This window comes from Schistocerca nitens, chromosome 3 (assembly GCF_023898315.1).
Source record: "Schistocerca nitens isolate TAMUIC-IGC-003100 chromosome 3, iqSchNite1.1, whole genome shotgun sequence".
NCBI classification, from domain to species: domain Eukaryota; kingdom Metazoa; phylum Arthropoda; class Insecta; order Orthoptera; family Acrididae; genus Schistocerca; species Schistocerca nitens.
Genome location: NC_064616.1, coordinates 354,557,022 through 354,574,317, shown reverse-complemented (window position 1 = coordinate 354,574,317; position 17,296 = coordinate 354,557,022).

Here is a 17,296-nt window from a genome sequence, read left to right as displayed (position 1 = left end):
TTTGGGGGCAGGTAGTTCAAAAATGTTGATATTTCCGTATGCAGGTCTATTTGCCGTGACACGGTGTGAACAGCAGCAATGTCAATACGCGGTGGTGTGTGCTGTAGGTACTTGAAAGAAAAATTCTGTATATTGGTCTATCTATGATGATCCAATTACCGTGATGTGTGTCCATCTATAGTTCTTATAGCAGCAGAGCCATCAAAAATACCTGTTCACCTATTCTAAGAAAGAACGTTTAACCAGCACTGTAGCGCATTATGTAAGAGGTCCATGATTAAGGAATTTGTTGTTAGCGCATTCGAACAGATGTAATTTCGATGGATTGCTCACGCGCTGCCTGCGATATGTGAACTATAAGAGAATCTCAGACCAAAGAGCAGTGTTGTATGCAGTAGGAAGTGTGTAGTAGTAGTAGTTAGCAGTCTGGTGTATCGTGTTGGCTAGGCCGGTCGTGGTGGAGCGATGGCGGAGCCTGAGCGTTGTAGTATAAGGTAAAAGCAGCCTCGCGCATATGTAGTATTGTTATATCAAGTCCCATGTAAATGTTTTAAAAATCTCTTAATAATAATCTTTCTCATTTAAAGAATTTAGTAATTTCTCCAATCCTTGGTCATCCCGATTATTGAAAGGAAAAATCAGTTGTTTCTTTTTATACATGACAAATCTATCGGGCAGCATTGCACAGAGCTACGCCAGAAAAATTTCTTATAGGAGCAGATATATACGCGTTATCCAGCGACCTAATTGAGGTAAGATTTTTCAATTTATTCAGAATGAATTTTCAGGGCCATGACGCAGCACTGCTCACGTCAAAAATTTGCCACGTTAAATTGACAGTCAATTATTGAAAGGTTATAAGTGAGTCACATTTTTATTATTGAGAGATTAGTCACATTTTACTATTGATAGGTTACGCAATTTTTCTGTTGGTAGGTTATACTGAATGTGAACGACATAATTATATTTTTTTACTGTTGGGAGGATTAGGAATTTTTCTGTTGGGAGGTCACTCTAAATGTGAATGTTATAATTATATTGTTTTTACTGTTGGGAGGTTACGGAATTTATTTTGTGGGGAGGTTACACTTGTCGATAACCGGCCAGGATCGTATTTTCTTCGTGAATTTCTGAGTAGTAATATTAAATGTAGTTTACATCTGGCGCAACGCATTTACTAACTTGTCACTCTTTCTTTCACAGATCATCGGCAATTTATTGCTCTTTATTGTTATTGTATTTGTTCCATTTTTGCTTTGTCCTTGTTTGATTTCGTGCTTAACTTTGATTTGTGAAAATGCCGCGAAAAACTGCTAACAGTACATCGCGATGTGCAATGAATGAAAAAGCCGACTCGAATAATTTGACCGATAATACTAGCGACACTCAGTGTAATAGCGTTAATCCTCTAATTACTGATAATCAGTGCGTGCCGATCACTAGTAATGATTTTGTGGTGTCACCGCCAGACACCAGACTTGCTAGGTGGTAGCTTTTAAATCGGCCGCGGTCCGTTAGTATTCGTCGGACTTCCGTGTCGCCACTATCAGTGATTGCAGACAGAGCGCCGCCACACGGCAGGTCTAGACAGACTTCCTAGCACTCGCCCCAGTTGTACAACCGACTTTGCTAGCGATGGTTCACTGACAAAATACGCTCTCATTTGCCGAGACGATAGTTTAACATAGGCTTCAGCTACGTCATTTGCTACGACCTAGCAAGGCGCCATTATCAGTTACTATTGATATTGAGAATCATGTACCGTCATGACCGACGTTCTTCATTAACGGATTAAAGTTAAGTATTCCACCAGCTACGTCCGTTTTTCTAAATTCTAATTTCCTTGTCCTGTTCCAGACGTCACGCCAGATTGCGTGAGCTAAAACGCGTGCCTTTCGGCCTCCTTCTAGTAACACGGTGTTGGCTCTCCTGCCAACCAAAACAGTTTTTGATCCTAATGATGAACAAATTCAATTATGTCCACAGTAAATGTAACAATTGATGACACGGCACGTTCCGTTACAATGAACGCTGTCCAGTTTGACACGCCTGATTTGCAAAATTCACGTAGCGAACAGATAATTGTTTCTAACGAAGGTGACCAATATACGCCGGCCGAAGTGGCCGTGCGGTTAAAGGCGCTGCAGTCTGGAGCCGCAAGACCGCTACGGTCGCAGGTTCGAATCCTGCCTCGGGCATGGATGTTTGTGATGTCCTTAGGTTAGTTAGGTTTAACTAGTTCTAAGTTCTAGGGGACTAATGACCTCAGCAGTTGAGTCCCATAGTGCTCAGAGCCACCAATATACACAAAACACGTCAGATTTATTTGATTCCGATGTAGTGGCCAACAGTGCACATCCGATTAGCGAACCTTTTCGTGAATCAGACAATGACCAAATGGTTATTCAAAACGCGTCACATGCAGATACACCATCACACGTCATAGAAAATAGAGTCGCTACTTTTGGAATGGATCAAGTTACGGCAGTATAGCTACAACTTGATGAAAAACTCAGACAGTCGAATGAAAAACAAGACAATTACAAACAACTTAATGAAAAACTAGACAACAATTCCAAACAGTCGAATGATAAACAAGACAACAATTTCAAACAACTTAGTGAACAGATTACAGCCGTTGCCGTGCAATGTCATGATACTAAAGAACAATTACGTGAGGAAATTAAGGCTTGTGCTAGGAACAGTAGTGAAGAAATTAGATCTGTGGCACAAGAATTAAGTAATACACATGCAGCCACAACTAAATTACTTAGAGATGAAATTCGTGCAGTCGCTAAACAATGTTCTGAAAACGCAACACAGTTACGCGACGAGTTTAAATTAATGCCATCAGAACTTTCACGCACACTGGATGCGAAAGTAGACACGAAATTTGACCAACAGAACAGCCAAGTTGACGAACGTTTTAATCACCACCTACAAAACAGTGAAACGCGTTACCGTAAATTTATACAGGAACAGAAGAAATTAAGAAACAAGTCAAGGAAACAATTACGGCACAGAGACAGGAAGACAAGCGTAAGTTATTCACGAAAGCAAAAACGTACGTAGACACCAACATTGCGACAGTATCAGACGAAATTAATACTATCAAACAGTTGAACACTGAATTGCATGATGAAATCTCCACTCTTAAAACAAAAGTCGACACTCACACAGTAGACTTTCAGACAATGACCAGCAGACTTGAACAGCTGGAATTAATACAGGATCCCGATGCTATTACAGCAGACGTTAAGAAATTGAACAAAACCACCCGTAAAATCCAAAAACAAATTAATGTTTGTGACACTAAAAATGACGATCAGGTAAAAGCACTGACTGAAAAATTTGATGAATTGGCCAGTCGTATTGACGTTATCGAAAATAACAATGATATCAAATCAGACGATACGTCACCAATTTATTTCAACCAAACACCCGCATTCCAAAATTTACAGCAGAAAATCAGTGAGATAAGTTCGTCCAATAATACATTGCGTAGAAAAATGTCATCTTTACAGCAAGAAATGACTGAAATGAAAAATGTTGCAGCCCTTAACACGTCACAGAATACACCACTTTCCGAACATTTCTAACACTCTCACAGCCATTATAATTTAGGTAATTTACAGAGAGTACGTGACTTAGATTCCGAACAGACACAGACAAACAGATTATCATACAATCCTGAACATGTTCAGACATACAGAGACGATAATTTTGATTACAAGCACTTTCTATCCGTGAGAAAATTTAAGGCATTTAAGAATGATAGAACACAGATTCACCCTCTGAATTGGATACAACAATTTAGTTTTGCTTTACCACCGGCTTGGTCTGTAACGCAGAAACTAAAATTTATTTGTAGCGCGTAACAGACCTCAGGGGATTCATTACACTTCGATGAATATGTGCCGTAGCGTGCACAGGGCCCCGAGCCGTAGTAGTGCTATTTCATCTTTAGTTTTCTGCACTGCTGCCTTCTCTTTTACTATCCTTTATATCTATCAAAACAACTCTTCAACTATCGATCTATCTAGGATTAGAAACGTGTAAAGAAAACCCGATATGACAAGTTTTACCGAAAGTGACAATTTTCATTAGACACTCCAGAACTACCAGCGTAATTTTAATGAAAGACAGAAGTGTAATCATCAGTATGTACAAAATTTTCAGCTATCGCTGTCGCATTTTGGCAACAATAGAGGGTTTTCCCCGCAACAGCATCAAAGCCAGCCGGTTAGCGTACCTAACCAACAATGTGGTTTGCAAGGTCAACCAAGCTTTAGTGTTTCGCCGCCTACACGTATAGCGTCGGCTCCACCAAATAGTAACGCACCGCAACAAGGAAATCAGTATGTACAAAAGACACATGACATGACAGACGTAAAAGTAATGAGCACAGTTTTCAGCGTAACAGTCGGTCTTACCAGCAACAGAATCATCCGCAACAACAGATTATCATGAATGAACCAGACAGTAGATATCATCCTGAACCTAATACGTCAGGAAGAAAAAACAGGACAGTACAAATAGTTGAAATGCCACAGCATCTTCCTGCAAATAACAGCACGTCAGATAGAATTTGACTAGATACAGTACAGGTTGCAACCTCCAGCAACGTAAGCAATACTTCAGATAGACAGAATCTTGTTCACGAAAATGTTATTACTTTTGACGACATCCGAGACACACTTTTGCATGAAAAACCAGTTATTCAAAAAGCCATTTCCCACCCTGTAATTGAAGTAAAGATTGGAGCATCCACATTTTCAGCAGTAATCGATTCTGGATCACCTATGTCAGTTATATGTGGACTCTGTCCATACTTTATTGGTTATGGACTATAGATTAAAACTGAAGAAACCGAAAAAAGAAAGGAATTTAAGGAGATGGGTACCAAATAAACTGAAAGGACCACAGGTTGCAGAGAGTTTCAGATGGAGCACTAGAGAACGATTGACAAGAACAAGGGAAAGGAATACGGAATACTGTAGAAGAAGAATGGGTTGCTTTGAGAGATGAAATACTGAAGGCAGCAGAGGACCAAGTAGGTAAAAAGACGAGGGCTAGTATAAATCCTTGGCTAACACAGGAGACATTGAATTTAACTGATGAAATAATATAATAGAAAAATACCGTAAATGAAGCAGATGATGACGAAATACAAGCGTCTCAAAAATGAGATCGACAGGAAGTACATAACAGCTAAACAGGGGTGGCTAGAGGACAAATGTAAGGATGTAGCATATATCACTAAGGGTAAGATAGATGCCACCTACAGGACAATTAAAGAGACCAAAGGGAACAACCTGTAGGAATATCAAGAGTTCAGAAGGAAAACCAGTCCTAAGCAAAGAAGGGAAAGCAGGAAGATGAAAGGGAGATGTATTTGAGGGCCGCATTATGGAAATGAAGAATTTAACAGAGCACTGAAAGACCTAAGTCGAAAGAAGGTCCCAGGAATAGACAAAATTTCGTTAGATCTACTGATAGCCTTGGGGGAGCCAGCCATGACAAAACTCTTCCATCGGGTGAGCAAGATGGATGAGACAGGTGAAATACCCTCAGACTTCAAGAGTATAATAATACCAATTCCAAGGAAATCAGCTGCTGACAGAACTATCAGTTTAATAAATCATGGTTGCAAAATACTGACACGAATTCTTTACAGATGACTTGAAAAACTGGTAGAAGCTGACCTCGGGGAAGATCAATCTGGATTTCGCAGATATGTAGGAACACGTGAGGTAATACTGATCCTAAGACTCCTCATAGAAGATAGGTTAAGGAAAGGCATATCTACGTTTATAGCATCTGTAAATTTAGAGAAAACTTTTGTCAATGTAAACTGGAATAGTCTCTTTCAAATTCTAAAGGTAACAGGGGTAAAATACAGGCACCGAAAGGCTATTTTCAATTTGCACGGAAACAAGATAGAAGTAATAAGATTCGAGGGGCAGGAAAAGGAAGCAATGGTTGAGAAAGGAGTGACACAGGGTTGTAGCGTATTCCCGATGTTATTCAATCCGTATATTGAGCAAGCAGTGAAGGAAACGATAGAAAAAGTTGGAGTAGGAATTAAAGTCCAGGGACAAGAAATAAAAACATTATGTTTTAACGATGACATTGTAATTTTGTCAGAGACACCAAAAGGACTTGGAAGAGCATTTGAACGGAATACACAGTGTCTTGAAAGGAGGTTATTAGATGAATATCAGCAAAAGCAAAACGAGGATAATGGAACGTAGTAGGCTTAAATCAAGTGATGCTGAGGGAATTAGACAAGGGATGGAGACACTTAAAGTAGTAGATGAGTTTTGCTATATGGGCAGCAAAATAACAGATGATGGTTGAAGTAGGGAGGATATAAAATGTAGGCTGGCGATGGCAAGAAAAGCGTTTGTGAAGAAGAGAGATTTGTAACATCGAGTATAGATTTAAGTGTCAGGAAGTCTTTTCTGAAGGTACTTGTATGGAGTGCAGCCATGTGTGGTAGTGAAACATGGAGGATGAACAGTATAGACAAGAAGTGAATAGAAGCTTTTGCTACAGAAGAACGCTGAAGATTGGATGCGTAGATCATGTAACTAACGAGGAGGTACTGAATAGAGTTTGGGAGAAGAGGAATTTGTAGCACAACTTGACTGGAAGAGGGGATCGGTTGGTAGCACACATTCTGAGGCATCAACGGATCACCAATTTAATGCTGGAGGGAAGCGGGGAGGGTCAAAATCGTAGAGCGAGACCAAGAGATGAATACAGTAAGCAGATTCAGAAGCATGTAGGTTGCAGTAATTACTACGAGTTGAAGAGGCTCGCACAGGATAGAGTAGCATGGAGAGTTGCATCAGACCAGTCTTTGGACTGAAGACTACAACAACAACGTCATTCAAGGCACCAGAAGAGACCACAGCAGACAGATACGTAAGCTGTCTCATTATCCAACAACTGTACGTGTTTATTCAAGTTTTCCAAATATTTTCGTATTTTGCGTCAACGTCATGATGTTCTCAGCCAATCACAAAGTATCATACTCCCCATTTATTTATCTCTGCTAAGCCGCCCCTCCAATACTACTGTGTGTGTGAGACGTTATGATGTTAGAAGCGGGCGAATCGATAGAAATAATGTCGTCACGTCACTTTAATGGCGTCATTCTATAAGCACTACCGATTTCTAACCAGAGATAATGTATAAGAAATACCATACAGCGATAGACAAATACCTGACAAGTCACCACTATATTACTACATTGTGTGACATAGAGTAAAATTCTGATGCTCTCAGGCAAGGATGCTGAGATGGTGTGTAGCAATGGGCTTCAGAAAATACTCACCAAGAAAACAGCTGACCGGTATTTCTAAATCTGATTCTTGTGTGTTATTAGCTGTTTTCTGCCAAATGTTTGTTTGTCCTCACATCTAGCTGAATTGTATGCGTTCATCATCACGCTGAGTTTAGCCTGGCGGTTGCACCTAGCAGAAATAGCACAGATATATGTACAAATTCTTGAAAAGCCATCTCTACAGCACCAAAATGCGTTAAACGTTGATAGTTCCGATATTTTTGGGAATAAAGACGTCAAAGCAAAATTCTGTTGAACCGAAGATACTGTGTGTGTGTGTGTGTGTGTGTGTGTGTGTGTACCACAGCACTACAAAATACGCACGTTTTATATTGTAAGAATTATCGATCGCTTATCCAGACATGTCAAATTCCTTTGGGTGGCACCTTATTTCGAAATATGAATCCATATATGAAGCAACTTTGGATGGGCAAAGTGCTGCTTAGCGACCTTGTAGAGCTTCATAAAAACCGCACTGAAACCTTATATATCTCCAAAGTGACTAATCCATTATTGAAGATGGTGGACCGCATTTTGTATGCCATAAGGCATTCTCCAAATGGATATTGCGGTAAGCTCCTATATTTTCCCATAGTTTTTTTCGTGAAAAAGCTATGAAGAAAGTGAAGTCCAGCAGTGAGTATTTGCAACATCTGTCACAGCGTAAATGTCCCATTTGCTCCATAAACATATACTTGATATCCTCATTTTGGGATTACTGGTGCCACTCGGTGGTCACCCATTATGTACGGAAAGAAAAACCTGCAATTGTGGGAGTGATCATGGTGAGCATAATAGGATATATTTATTTGATCGAGGCCGCAGTGTAAATAAATTCGCAGAATGGAGTCTGATATCCGTGTCACCCACAGACCAGTGTAAGATGGTGAGGTCAAAGAAGACTAAGTACACCAATGCAGTAAACAAGATTCTGAGGCTTTAGATAGGTGAGGTCAGAAAATGTCATCAGACCACAATGAGACAGAATGGTATATGCCACTACCGCAGTTGTACTACAAGATGTTAAAAGAAGTTGTAGTAGTACTAATCTCAACTATTGTCGATAAAATACATTGTGAATTGCAACTGACGAAAGAATCTATAATAAACTAGTGCGTCATGCAAATGGAGGTTTCTTTTGTCACCACTACGAGAAAACCTCATTCAACGAAGTCTGTCCGTCGTCAGTTCCCCACAAGTCTAGAATAGAATTCTGTGATTACTGACTACGATCAGAGTTGTGAATTAAAGCTTCTTATCTCACAATATTGACAACCATTCCCTTTAAAAGCTCTGACTGTTATCTCAGTACAATGTATGAACGCTATTACAGACTGTGATCAATACTTAGTTGGGCAGTCCATCCTCTGACGTGTTATATATATCCTCGAACACTGAGCCAACAATGGCCGAGAAATGTGCATAGTTATTGTTGTAATCATCTCCATACTGGAGACCAGTGAGAAAGACCCTACTTCAGACATGAAGCATTCACATCGGGAGCATCCCACCTAATCAAACCGCAGAGTACGTCGTAATTTTCGGTACAGCATCTGCTACAATTTTACTTACAAGACATGGAGATGAAGCAGCAGAAGAGGGTTCATTTCTCGACAGAAGACGGAGTGTACACATCATCTCCCATATTAACGATTAGCATTATACTGTATACATATGGAACATGCTAGTTGCAAGCAGTTTTGGATTGTATGGTTTTGAATGGCGTATTGCAGAGACTCCTAAAATTATCTCTCTCCAATTCTTGAGGAAGAGTATAGATGTAGTGTGGTAAAATACTTACCTGAGACAAAACTGTTGTTAGTCTTCCGTCGTGTAGGACGTGGGTCAGTAAGCAGCTGACTATGATTGAGAAAGCTGTGCAACAAATTCACAGGAGAGCCTAGCTGTGCAAGCATGTGTGTAGTAATAATATTGTGGTCCGCCCTACACTTCCGAAAGTGAAGCAGTGTGCCATGTGAACTTTTATTTATTGGAATGTAATGTACTTGTGTAAAAAGTTTAAAAAATCTTCCACAGAACACCAATTTTTTAAAACGTGTAAATCAGTTTGCAAATGTCATCATAGTTCATGTCAGACAAGTAAGCACATCTTGTCTTTTATCGACATGTGAATACACTTCCATTATACGAACTCCGGTTTCAGGAGTGAGTAAAGCAGTTCTCCAGAATTTGTCTGGAAAAGTCCAATTTTTCTCTTTACAGTGAAGCTGTCTCATTAAATACAGTAGTAATAACAGCCAGGCAATTAAGTCCCAGAATGAGATTTTCACTCTGCAGCGGAGTGTGCTCTGATATGAAACTTCCTGGCAGATTAAAACTGTGTGCCCGACCGAGACTCGAACTCGGGACCTTTGCCTTTCACGGGAAAGTGCTCTACCATCGTTTTTTTTTTAAATGTTGATTTTCTTTTTTTTTTTTTCTGTCGCCTTCCTCCCTTTCAACCCATCCTTGCGCTCGCCAATTTCTGCCTTCTCGGCCTGGCTTCTATGCCATTAAAAGAACGTTTAACACAAAGGAAGCTTCTTTTGCATCAAGAAAGGAAATCGTGTTGTCACTGCAGTGGAAAGTTCAAGGTGCGTTGCTTCTGCAGGAAAGGAAACGTTTCATTCCTTGTTGAATACTCTTTGTTGCAAAACATTTATTTTCATCGTGTTTTGTTTTTTAAACTTTTTTAATATACAAAAAGTTTTTTTTAAATTTTTTGTTTCCACTATTCTTTGCGTGAGACATCTCGGCTTGTTGACGGCACTCAACGCTCGTCTTCTCGAGGGTTGCCTATTATGATATACCACAAGCATATAGCTTGGTCTCATTTCTTTCTCCCCGTTTGTATGTGATCTCCTATGTCGGCAGTTGTCTAATGCTGGTATATAGTTCACGAACTTTTGTCTGTATTTGTCATCCTTCATCAGCAGTTGCGCTTGTGTAGCTAGATATACTCTGTAGCTCTGGTAAGATGGCGCATCTTGGGCTTGAATTAGGTAATGCAGAGTATGTCGTGTCAGCCACGTCCATATATTTTTCTTCGTGATGGGGTAGTAAGTGCCATCAGGTTGCAACACCGATGTGATGGAGATTTTCTGTCTAGCTGTCCTGCAGATAGAGGCAAGGTTCATTCTGCACCATTCCCAGATCAATTTATTTTCTCCGCAGACACATCTGTGTTGCAAGTTGTCTATGAGGACACACTCCCCACATCTGTCAGATGCCGACAATCGTATTCTGTGTAATTTTTCTTTCGTAAGTATGGTCTCATTAACTACTTTATACCACGTTGATCTGATATTTGTTCCGAGCACTTTGTTGTGGATGTTCTTCCAGATTTGAGCCCAATCCCGTAGGGGATATTTCGTTTCCATGCGGTTTACTCTTCCACTAGTATTCATTATCCGGTATAGTTGGGCGGTTGTAAGGTCCTATATTGGTGCGCTCAGTTTCGCTCGGAGGTAACTAACTTCGAGCAGAAACATCCTGATGTGGTTGGCTTTGTAGTGGGTTTCTCCCAGGTTTATCGGTATTGCCATATTAGTAGGTGTATACATTCATAGGGCCATATGGAGCGCGCTGTCTGGGTAGTCTTGAAACAGCTGAATAGTTCTCCGTATAAGAAGAGCCTTGCATTTAATTTCAACATCTATTAGCCCTAGACCCCCTTTCTCTGGTGGGAGAGTTATAACATTAATTCCCACTTTGAATATTTCGCCCCTCCAAATATACCAACCAATTGCCGTCGTTATTTGCTTGGAAATGCTGTTGACCACAGGGATTGTCTGCCCTACATACCAGATTTTCGAAAGTATCATTTTATTGATAAACTGCACTCTTTGTATGAGGTCCTGTTCTCTGCATTTATTTTGCTGGAGACAACCTCTCGTCATTGCCAGAAGCTCTTGCCAGTTGTCCGTAGTAGCTTTCAGAGGGCAGCGGCTCATTCGTATTCCCAACAACTTGATACTCTCGTGTACTAGATATGGGCAGTTATCATCGATTCTAAACCCTCTACCAATCGGCATTAGTTTAGTCTTACGATAGTTGAGCTTTGAGCATGAGGCTCTGTCATACTCCCGTACACTATTAGTGACTTCTTGTAGGTCTCGCTCCGAACGTACGATGACACTTACGTCATCCGCGTATGCCACACATTTTACAGTCGTCGAATACAGGGTTAAGCCCTCAAGTGTACGGTTCAGCAAACGAACAAGTGGCTCAATGGCAATGACAAAAAGAGGCATCGACATGGGGCACCCTTGTCGTACAGATCGCTCAATAGTTATTTGCCGGGAGAGTTGCCCATTGATGACGATCCTAGAGCAAGCAGAGGTGTACATATTCTTGACCATCGTAATAAAACCGTCACCAAAACCTAAATGGTTCATAATTTGAAAAAGGTAGCTGTGCGAGGTCCTGTCAAAGGCTTTGCATTGATCTAGAGCTAAAATTGCAGCCTCCGGTTGGGTAATAGCACTAAAGGAGATGATCTCCCTATAATCTGCGAGACTTCTAAAGATCGTTCGACCAGGGACGGCTGCTGTCTGGCTATCAAGTATGTTTTTATGTAAAACATGTTTAATTCTCGCTGCTAGAACGCGGGCCACAATTTTGTAATCGGAGTTGAGGAGGGAAATAGGACGAAATTTATTGACATCATCTGGTGGGTATTCTTTGAGGACGAGTACAATTAGACTATCACTGAATCCTGTTGGTAGTTGCCGACCTGCTTTAATTTCATTACATATGTTCAGAAAGCAATGTTCGAGTAAATACCAGAATTATTTGTAGAATTCAATGGGTAGGCCATCTGCCCCGGGAGATTTATTACCGTGAGCCTTCCTCAAAGCCTCCCGAAGTTCTTCCTCAGTGACATCACTTAGTAATAGTGGTCTGTCCGTCTCGTCGAGGGTCGCTGTAAAGTAGATTTTCATGGTCGTAATTGCCTCGTCATTCGTGGGCTCTGTCATGTACAGCCGGTCGGTTATATATTCCTTTATCTCATTCTGGGTTGTGGTGACACTGCCATCTTCTGTTTTTAATCTGTGAATCAATTTCTGTCTAGCGCGGCGTTTCTCTTTCGCAAGATGGAAGGAGGATGGGCTTTCGTCATTAGCCCTGTTACCATCGCGAGAACGTATTTTAATTCCTTCCAGTTGTCTTCGTTTCAATAGTGTTAGCTTCGCCTTAATCCTTTTGATCTGTACAAAGTTCTCCTGTGTGACATGAGGAGCGGAATACAGCTCACGGAGACATCGAAAATAAAATTCGAAAAGCTCTTTCTGCTGCCGGCTCCTTTCATAGCTGTAACCTTTCAAGAAATTAATAAGCTTGGGCTTTGCGCAGCGGCACCACCACAGCGTGACCGACGGGAAAGTTTGTTGGCGCCGTGAGCAGAGATCCCATAATTCCTGCACCCGTTCTCTTAAACCTTGATCATTGAGTATTGAAACATTCAGCTTCCAACTTGCTCTGCCGAGGTACGTTCCCTGCCGTACCATTCGGATTGTACAGTGATATGCCTCGTGGTCGGAGAAGTACAACGGCCACGTCTCCGTTGCAGAGATTTTGTCCCGCAGGCGTTTTCCTACATAAATTATGTCTATTCGGCTGGCAGTTTGAGCGGTAAAATACGTAAAACACTGTCGGTCCCCGTTCAGGATTTCCCAGGTGTCTTCTAGGTCCATCAGTCGAACAGTTTCGGGAAGTGTCGCACAACCGTTAAAGTTCGGCCATTGGTCTTTAGGCTTTAAAACACAATTAAAATCCCCGCCGACGTTCACGTCCTCCTCATTCCTCCGTAAAAGATACAATAAGTCAGTAGCATAAAAATGTGCTCTGGCAGCTCTATTTTGATTCCCCGAGGGAGCATAGATGTTTATCAATCGAACTCCATTAATAAGGCACGAGATTCCTCTGCCAGACTCTAGTCTTTCCACGTCCGAGACAATAATAGCCTCTTTGAATAACAGAGCTGTGCCTGAGGAGCTATCTGGGATGGTATTTGTCAGTACGTCATACCCAGAAAAGTCAGGTAGGAAATGGTGAGCCACCTCTTGCAGCATCGCGATTTCTGCATCACAGCTATACAAATAATCGCGGAGACGGTGTATCTTCTCCTCTGAAGTTATTTTGTTTATGTTTACAGTGACTATCTTGTAGTCCTGAAAAGGAGGCATGAAGTTCTCTATGTTAAAAGTCGCTGACCAGTCACCAAAAGCATGATGTCGGTGAGGAAATTAATACGTATCCGAATCATCATCTTTTCTCAGGTTAGTTGAAAGCTGTCGTGTCACAAGTAATTCTGCTCTCCCGGCTGGCATAGCCTCCTTTGGTGGTTTAGACGTAGTCAGTCCTCGATCCACCGACATGTCCTCGATATCATCAGCCCAGCTGCCTGCATTTGAGATGTCCATCTTCTGAACTGAGCCCTTTCCCGTTGGACACTGTTCTTTTCGCCCCTCTCTCAGGAGCTGCTGAGAGACCCGATCATCATCTGCTGCACCTTGATTTCCAACCCCAGAGTTCGGCGTGGTCACTGTTATCGCCTGGTCGTGGCCACTCGATTGCTTCGCATCTGTCCTGCCAAGAGTTGCGTCCGTTAATTCGCAGGCAATTTGCGCACCTTTCTCGCGCAGCAGTGGAGTTGTTTTCTCAGCATCCTTGTGAGCGATCCGTCGCTTTTTGTGTTTTTTAGGAGAAACGTCAGCCCTTTCATTTGCCACAGTCACTGAGGAAGAGCTGCAGATTTGTAATCCGGTAATGTCGTCGCTTCCCATTGATTTAGAATCCGCTCCTTTGTCGCTGCGTGGATCATTCTCAACATCTGGGGTTTTCTCGCCAACCTGGGCGCTAACCAAACACGTAGCCTCCGTATCGTTCAGTTACATCGTCACGTCTGGGGCGGTGTCAGCGTTGCCCTCTGGGGTGGCAGTCTCCATTGGTGTCTGGTCAGCTTCGGTGGTGTTGACAGTTGTGTCCATCTGAGTGACCTCCGTCGCTGCCATGGTCGAACGGATTGCCGCCACATAAGTTAGAGGCATTGATGACATCTTGTTACTAGGAACACTTTCGCCTGGTGGCAACTCTGTCACTCGTCTCTGTACGCATTGTGCGCGAACATGATCAGTTGCACCACACCCAGGGCAAGTGCGAGGCTGTCCATCGTATATAACAATGGTCCTGTATCCACAGATCGTAATATATGATGGAATGTGTTTCTCCAGTTCTTATTTTCACCTGTCGAACACCGTTCAAGACAGGAACTTTGAAGGACATCCACTTTTCCGCAATATTGCTGATAATCGTGCCATAATTTTTCAAAACTGCATTTATTTCGTCGGAAGGAACTTCAAAAGGTAGTTCGAAAATTCTAACTGTGCGGACACTAAATCCTGCACGAGATACATGAACTTCGCCAATATTACCATCGCTGTGAGTAAATTTAAGGCTACCACCGCATGACTGAACAATTTGATCGCATATTTCAGCAGTTTTAAACTTTATGTGCGCATTACTGCTAACGATCGAAAGATGTACACCAATTATTTCGTCAAAAGATCGTTTAAAAACATTCTCAATCCATGCTTCGAGTTCGTAAGCTTTAGGTCGTGCATATTTCGGATCGAAACTTACTTTCAAAGTATCTTTTCGTGCTAGTTCATTCATAGTCAATTCGTGACATTTTTCACACAATAACCCTTAACTGTGTACGCTACAATAGCGTGAACTCACCGTAAACAGCGCTCAGCTGGCAGCAACAGAGACGTAAACACCAGCGCGCGTCCGCTCGCCACGGCCGCCGAGGGCCGACTATGAATCTGAGCTACCGAAACACGACTCACGCCCGGTCCTCACAGCTTTACTTCTGCCAGTATCTCGTCTCCTACCTTCCAAACTTTACAGAAGCTCTCCTGCGAAACCTTGCAGAACTATCACTACTGAAAGATAGGATACTGCGGAGACATGGCTTAGCCACAGCCTGGGGGATGTTTCCAGAATGAGATTTTCACTCTGCAGCGGAGTGTGCGCTGATATGAAACTTCCTGGCAGATTAAAACTGTGTGCCCGACCGAGACTATTTCTTTTTTTCATCGCAGCCGGCAATCGAACCCGGGCCCTAAGGATCGACAGTCTGTCGCGCGAACCACTATTTTCTTTAATTGTAAATTATTTTCTCTGCCAACCTCTTTCTTTATATATGGAAAAAGACGTCTTTCAGTTACGACAAACAAAACTAGAATGTGCATCCGTGGCAACAACAGAACAAGAGTTCCTTCTAAACTATGAAATAGAATTTGAAACTAATAGTGTGATGATAGATAATAAAGAAAGGAAAATGTACCCAATCCCGCACGCCATTCCATGTGCATGGCCCATCTGCGTACAGATCCCATGTTCCAAATTGGTACAACATTTCGCAACGTGTGGAGCCCCATGAAGGCGGTCATCCTCTGCCCGGTACTCCCCAACTGGGGGGGGGGGGGGGTTATCGAAGACACTGCGCAAAATAGTTCGCAAATAGTTGTCGATATCGAGGTGTACACTCAAGTGTGTTATGACTGTCCTGGAGAAATTGCCAGTAATCAAGCACCATCTTCTCATCATCTCGAAAGAGGTAGTATATGGACATGCCTTTAAACCATGTGAGAGCTTGAGTCTTCGCAGGTGGGAAATAAGTATCCTCTGGACAAAGGAGGAGCCGTGGCTCAATTGTGCGAGGCGCGATACGTAGGTAGCAGGCGAGGATCTTCTGCACTAGCAGCCATACCTCTAACGCCGATCCACATGTTAAACGGTGTTCGTCAGTATCCACGAGGTGGCAACGTGGGCAAAGGGGGGAATCCGTCATCCCAATAGCGTGCAGCCTTTGTCGTGTTACAACCTTCCCGTTCACCACCTGGTACCACGCGGCTCGTACCCGCGTGGGGAGGAACGGCTTCTGGACCGCTTTCCACACTGCAGGCCATAGGGTCGTAGGGCGCTTCCTCTCAATCACATTGCGAGTGATGGACCTTAGCAGCAGTCTGTAAACGTCTCTCGCCTTAGGAGTGCGAGTGTTGGGAAGGTCTGGGTGCACGTAACTATTCTCAAGAATAAATGCCGAGAGGTGCGAGAGTGAGGGTGTAATGTGCGCAACCGTGACAGGTGGCAGAAGAGACGCCGGCAGCAATTCCTCTAACAGACAGCTCTCGCTCGTACATTTATAAGTCCCAGTCCGCCATCACGCGGAGGGAGGGTGAGTGTTTCGTAGCGGACTTTGAATAGGTGTCCGGCGGTAAGGTAATATCCAAACGCTGCTTGCAGTCTGTGTGCCATCGTTGTCGATATCGGTAGGACCTGGGCCATGTGGATCATCTTAGTCGCCACGTGAAGGTTGATGTATTCCACACGCTGTAGGAGGTCCATCCGTCGAAGTAAGTTCCGGCGAACTTCTGTGCGTATTGCCTGTAGTAATCGTGCATAGTTCATGGCAGCCGTGCGTCGCACATCCTGTATAAATGTTATACCCAAGAACCGGACCTTGGTAACAACTAGTGGGAGTCGTCCTCCTGCAGACCTCTCCCAATGGGCATCGCTGCCCACTTGGCCACATTCATGAGGCTGCCCGCTGCCAATCCATAGCGATTGATCCATTGTATCACCGAGCGTACCTCGTCACCAGATCGGACTAGTAATAGGTCGTCAGCATATATCCTGCAGTGAAAGGTGTGATCCCACAACGACATGCCCGAGAGCCTGTTTTTCAACCCTCCGACAAGTGATTCGAGTGCGATCGCGTGAAGGATCATGGAGAGTGGGCATCCTTGGCGAACTGACCGTCGGATCGGAAAGGGACCCGCAATCCGTCCATTCACCAGTACACGGGATGCAGCTCCACGGAAAAGGCGCTGAAAGATGTCGAGAAAGTCAGGCGGGAAGCCCATGCGCGCCATA